The sequence below is a fragment of the Toxorhynchites rutilus genome, chromosome 3, assembly GCF_029784135.1.
Source record: "Toxorhynchites rutilus septentrionalis strain SRP chromosome 3, ASM2978413v1, whole genome shotgun sequence".
NCBI classification, from domain to species: domain Eukaryota; kingdom Metazoa; phylum Arthropoda; class Insecta; order Diptera; family Culicidae; genus Toxorhynchites; species Toxorhynchites rutilus.
In genome coordinates, this window is record NC_073746.1 from 128,794,167 (window position 1) to 128,800,378 (window position 6,212).

General features: G+C 40.1%; 1 long non-coding RNA gene across 2 annotated transcripts; it reads right to left on the reverse strand.

Moving 5' to 3' along the window:
- Nucleotides 1-492: 492 nt before the first annotated feature.
- Nucleotides 493-5,818, reverse strand: LOC129778983 (uncharacterized). 2 transcript variants are annotated; one of them, XR_008743539.1, is made up of 3 exons: nucleotides 5,411-5,818; nucleotides 775-1,042; nucleotides 493-710 (listed from the first exon to the last, which is right to left on the reverse strand). It is a non-coding gene; the product is annotated as an uncharacterized LOC129778983 (long non-coding RNA). The 2 variants fall into 2 exon arrangements; XR_008743538.1 differs by lacking the exon at nucleotides 5,411-5,818 and adding an exon at nucleotides 1,108-1,257.
- Between the last annotated feature and the right edge of the window lie 394 nt (nucleotides 5,819-6,212).

Genomic DNA, 6,212 nt, shown 5'->3' on the forward strand with positions numbered 1-6,212 from the left:
ACTTAAACATATCTTGTGTTATACTTATCGCATCGGGCCATACTATACGGCTATTTAAAGCCGTATCGACAATCTGTGCAACAAGTGTCGTTTTGACAGTGTTGTGATTGTCCTTTTCAGTCTCGAGCTATAGCGCGTCAAAGATGGAGTCCACCAAGCAAAAAATTCGCCATATTTTACGTTTTTACTACCTGCGAGGTAAAACTGTTTCGAAGGCGGCCGAAAAAAATCGTGTAGTTTATGGACCCGATACCCACTCTACATTGTTGTGTCGAATTGGTCCCAACAAACGGTGTCGACAACGAAACCGATATCGTGCCATTTTGCAACGATTTTGTCGACCTACCCTTCGTATTCGACAACCAATTTCGAGCCAAACCTGTGCCAATCTGGCACCGCGTCGACCGATTGCAGTACTGCTCAACCGTTTTTATGGCTGTGTGTTTTCAAAAAGTTTAATGTTAAGCAAAAAAAAAAACAAAAAATTGCGTTGTTTACAAATATTTATTTATAATAAATTCATACAATTGTGCACTGTTGATGTATACTATTCGCAGCGATTATACCGTCATCAGTAAACTCCCGTCAGCTACAAATTTCTTCATCGGAATCGCAGTCGGCTCAATTATTTTTGTCCCTTTCGTTCCCTCTAGCAGACACACCTAACTTCGTGGGCAATCATGACTGTTGAGATGGATGAGTTTTTTATTCTGAAATGAAATAAAGAGAACAAAATTCATATCATAAGTAAAAATTAAAACCAGTCATACTTACGGGTATTCAAATTGGTTACGTTCGTGTTGAAGTTGTTGTTGGTGATTATGGTGAGATGAGCGCTTTGGTCTGATCCCAAAAACAATACTTTACCGAAGCTGCAAACTCCGTTTTCATTCCATTCAGATCACCGCTATTCTTTCATTTTCATTTATACATTTCTGCTGTTGCTGCTGCTTTCCTTCCTTTGACGCGATATATCAACAAAGACTAGCTGCGTTCACCACAAATTCGCCTGTATTTTGTCTTCGTGTTGTTGAATTTGTTACTGAAATTAATCAAGGAAACATCATTTATATTTTATAATTAAATATCAAAATTATCCTTACTTACAAAATTTAGTTCTCGAGTCATTCTCTGTTATGTTTTGAATGACAATTTAGAGAGAAAGAGAAAAAGCAATCTCTACAGTGATGCCGTTTCGCTCAGTACCAAAAAATTGCATACAATTATAGTTCAACTATAGTCAGTGCTGCCTGCGGGGGGTAAAGCGGAGGTAGATTCCAGCACTTTTGTAGCATGTTACTTCGTTTCGGTCGACATCGGGCCAATGACTACTCGATTATGTTTGGAACTGGGTACTGTAACGATTCGCACAGCACAGCGTTGGTTTGATCGATTTCGTTCTGGTGTAGTAGGCTGTCGAAGATACACCCCGTACTGGTAGGCCAATCGTCGTGGAAACCGATAAAATCATTGAAATCATCCAAGTAGACCGGCATGTGAGCACTCGCTCGATTGGCCAGAAACTGGATATAGACCATAAAACCTTTTGGAACCATTTGCAGAAGATTGGATTCCAAAAAATGCTGGATGTATGGGTGCCACACGAGTTGACGCAAAAAAATCTTCTAGACCGAATCAACGCCTACGATGCACTGCTGAAACGGTACGAACTCGACCTATTTCTGAAGAAAATGGTGACTGGTGATGAAAAGTGGATCACGTACGACAACCTAAAGCGAAAAAAGTCGTGGTAGAAGCGCGGTGAGCCGGCCCAAACCATCGCCAAGCCCGGATTGACGCCCAGGAAGGTTTTGCTGTGTGTTTGGTGGGATTGGAAGGGAATCATCTACTATGAGCTGCTCAACTATGGCCAGACCCTCAACTCGGTTCTCTACTGTGAGCAGCTTGACCGTTTGAAGCAGGCGATTGACCAGAAGCGGCCAGAAATGATCAATAGGAATGGTGTTGTTTTCCACCAGGATAACGCTCGGCCTCACACATCTTTGATGACCCGCCAGAGGCTATGGGAGCTCGGATGGGATGTCCTATTGCACCCACCGTATAGTCCGGACCTGGCTCCAAGTGATTATCATCTCTTCCGGTCCATGCAAAACGCTCTTGGTGATACTAAGTTGGCCTCAAAAGAGGCTTGCGAAAACTGAGTTTGGCTGTCTGAGTTTTTTGCAAATAAGGAGGGGGGTTTTATATGGGGGGATAATGAAGTTGCCTTCTAAATGGCAACAAGTTTGCGAACAAAACGGCACATATTTGACTTAAATTGGATAATTTTAAGTATGTTAAATAAAGCGTCAAATTTCGAAATACGAAATTTCTTTTTCCCCATCCCTATATGTGGGTCGAACAATATCGACGAGAGAACAAGTCGCAAGAAGTTCCTAGAAATCCTTTTATATCACATTTTTCTGTCCCATCAAAAAAAGGCATTAATTCTTAGTTTACCAAGAACACAGGGACAAAGAATATTAGAAATATGCAAACTTTATATTCCAGAATTCGAAAAAGAATATTGCATGAAATGTAATAAATATAACTGTCTCGAACATGCAGTTATGGTATGTTCTGATTCTTACACCAATGAAACCACAATCGATTAATACGTTTTTATGTTAATTTATAGCTCTTTCTACTTTCCTGAATTGGATTCAGTCGCTTACTTTCAGTTAACGGGACATTCTAGTGTAGAGTCATGAATTTCGGACGTTTTTTCGAGTTCCATAAAAATAAAACAAAGAATATTCTTAGTATCCATTATATCATCATTTGTTTATCTATCTTTTAACAATGGAACAAAAATTGAACGGGAAAAAAATATTCATAATTGGAATAAAGGGTGTGTCCCATCAAATTGCATCACGGAAAAAACGCTGTAGAAATTTAATTTTTAGGAATTATATCTTCAGCTTTCGCTTATAATCAGATAAGAGTGTATAGATCACGTTGGCCATGCTTCACTGTCAATTTTTCGTTAATTTGGAAAAATGTCGTCGAACGAAAAAGAGCGTCGTGAATTAATCCTGTGCACTCATTTCGAGAATCCGGAGTTGTCACATCGGGACATCGGTAAGATGCTGGGAATCGTCCAATCCACGGTCAGCAGTGTACTAAAACGATACTTCGAGAACCTAACCATCGACCGGAAGGTGAAGAACGGCAAAAATGGATGCTCCGTCAGTGAAAAAGATCACAAGCGCGTAGTTAAGCAGTTTAGACGTGATCCGAGAAGTTCGGTCCGGGATGTCGCCAATAAGCTGAATTTGTCAAGTTCATTCGACCAGCGGACCAAGCAGCGGGAGGGCCTGCGTACATACAAGGTTCAGAAGGCTCCTAACCGCGACGAAAAGCAAAGCATGGTGGGGAAGACGCGAGCCCGGAAGCTGTACACCGAAATGCTGACGAAGCCGCATTGCCTGGTAATGGACGACGAAACCTACGTCAAAGCGGACTTTCGTCAGCTGCCGGGCCTATTGTTCTTCTCCGCAGAGGACAAATTCAGCGTTCCGGAGGAGATTCGCAAGCAGAAACTATCCAAGTTTGCCAAAAAGTACATGGTGTGGCAAGCGATCTGCTCTTGCGGAAAGCGGAGCGCCCCCTTCGTGATGACCGGCACGGTAAACGGGCAGGTTTACCTTAAGGAGTGCCTACAGAAGCGCTTACTACCACTATTGAAGCAGCACGAGGGCCCGACCATCTTCTGGCCGGATCTCGCTTCGTGCCACTATTCAAAGGACGTGCCAAAAGTTGTTTAATAGTTTTTATTTTACTGTCTTAAATTTTCAAAAGGATCGGTCTACTGGGCGAATTTCTACAGCGTTTTTTCCGTGATGCAATTTGATGTGACACACCCTTTAGTTACAAGCTGATGAAGTGAGGAAATTTAAAAAAAAGTTGTGCCATGGCGTACCCAATTCCAGCCCTTCTGGTTATCTGAAACAAAAAAATTGAACAGATTCTGAATCAGTAAAGATGCCGCTATCGCATGAACCTCGGACAAGTCAAAAACTTTTTTTTTTTTGACAAAATGGAGGCTGTTGGAAGAAAATAATTACGGTTTAAAACATTTGTTTCTTATGTTTCCGATTTTTTTTCAAGAGTAAAATTTTAAAACCCCATTAGTTGCTCATGCGATAGAGAGATACATGCAGATTGTATTCATATAAATAAGCGACATGAATCGGTTCAGAAAAACTTGAGATATCGTGTACGCTAGTTTGAAAAAACTTGTTTCGAGAAAAACGAGTTTGAAGTTCATTGTTATGGCCGTACCAGATTAGATACCGCATCACTAAAATGGCTATAACAGCCTCCCTTGGGTTCGATCTAGGTTTCCCAGGGGTCGATACAAGCGAAAACTGATTTTGGGGGTCGACGAGATCTAAAAGTCGACCCCCTATTAATTAACACAAGTTCTCATTTGAAACTTTCAAGATACTGTCTAAGTTGTATAACGTGAATCAACTTGTTATAAGAATGACTAACATTTTAGTAGAATGTATTAGGTTGGGGAAAAAGTAATCCATCATTTTTGCGTAAAATTCCAAACTTTATTTGAGATATCTAGGATTGTCCGGTTTTGGTCAAATGTGTCAAATATGCAGATTCATTGATCTCAATGAAAATAAATCGATCGCTCTCAGCTCTTACGCGATAATCGCAGGGTACAATTTTCAATATAGAATTTCAATCGCGCAGTACCGACAGCCTTTTGTTCATAAATACGAATCATTTTACTGGAAATGCAGAATATTTTTCATACATTGATGAATACAGATGTATATTTTTGAAAAATATTTATTAATGTCCACGTGGATGTAATCCAGACCCCCTCCTCCCTCACTATGGACAAGCGTGGACATTTTCGCTGTGTGTAGTGGGACCAGGGAAGTATGGTATGCTATGAGCTGTTCAAACCGGGTGAAACGGCAGATTGCTACCGACAACAGATGATAAATGTAAACTTTGTAATCATGTAACAATCACCGGAATGGGTTCGAAGACACGGTAAAGTAATTTTACAGCATGACAACGCACTGGCGCACATTGCTGAAACAATGAAAGACACAATAAAAACGACGAATAAAACTTCAGTTTTGCCCCCATCTGATTATCACTATTATAAAAATGTCGAAAAATCGTTTTTCGTAGAAACAAAAACTGTCCTATTGCGAAGGAAACCACATGAGAAATGGGTGAAATATGTAGAATCAAACAAGGATTACCTCGAATATACATAATTTGAAGTTCCCCTGAAAATTATCTGTTTTCTTCATCGGAAAAACCCGGTGAACTTGTACACCTGATATACATATGTTTTGCTAAGCCACCTGAACAACAACACTATATCAATTAAACAAATAATTAATTCTCATCCATTACTACTACAAGTACCTACACAAAATATGTATGTATTGTTTGGGGAAGATAGAAAACATTGCAAACGCGCACACGGATGGTGAACATGGAATGTAAATGTTTGATGGTCCCGTCGAAGCTTATTAAAAGGCATGATGAAATTTAATCTCCAGTGGAAAACGCTTCCATCATCATGCCATTCGTTACGATTGTGTGGCTCCTTCAATTCTCCTCCTCTCCCCGTCTCCATCAGTCAGCGCCGTAAAACAATCATAAAACCAAACAATACATGTCGAATTGGCATATAAAAAACCATAAGCCTTGAGAACGACAAAATATCTCGTTAGGTGAAAGATAAATCAACAGACGGGCAAAATTACACAACCGACACACCGACCACATAGAATCGAAAATTGAAAACTGATCGATATGTTTCAGCTTTGTGCCTCTGCTCACTTCTGGCGTCACTTTGGATGACAAGAAACATTAAATGTATAAATAAGCGATTAAATATCAATTTCGTTCGGTTCTGCTGCTTTCTTCTCTCTCTCTCTCTCTCTCCTGGGCTTTTGAGACTGTTTTCTCACACCTTTCCCGTCCGATTATAATGCTCTGTTATTCACCCATTTAAAACTCATCGAAGTTGAATTCCCTTCGGTAGCAGTGGTAAATTTGGCATCCGCTCAACAGGTGTCAGAGATGATTGAATATTTTACGAGTTGTTAACATGCTGTAAATGTTGACGGCAACAAAAAATGTGAAATGTGAACTATTTGGCCGTTCATTGCATCATGGAGTGATGTTTTTTTTTTTAATAATACCGCGTTAGATAATCCCATTTG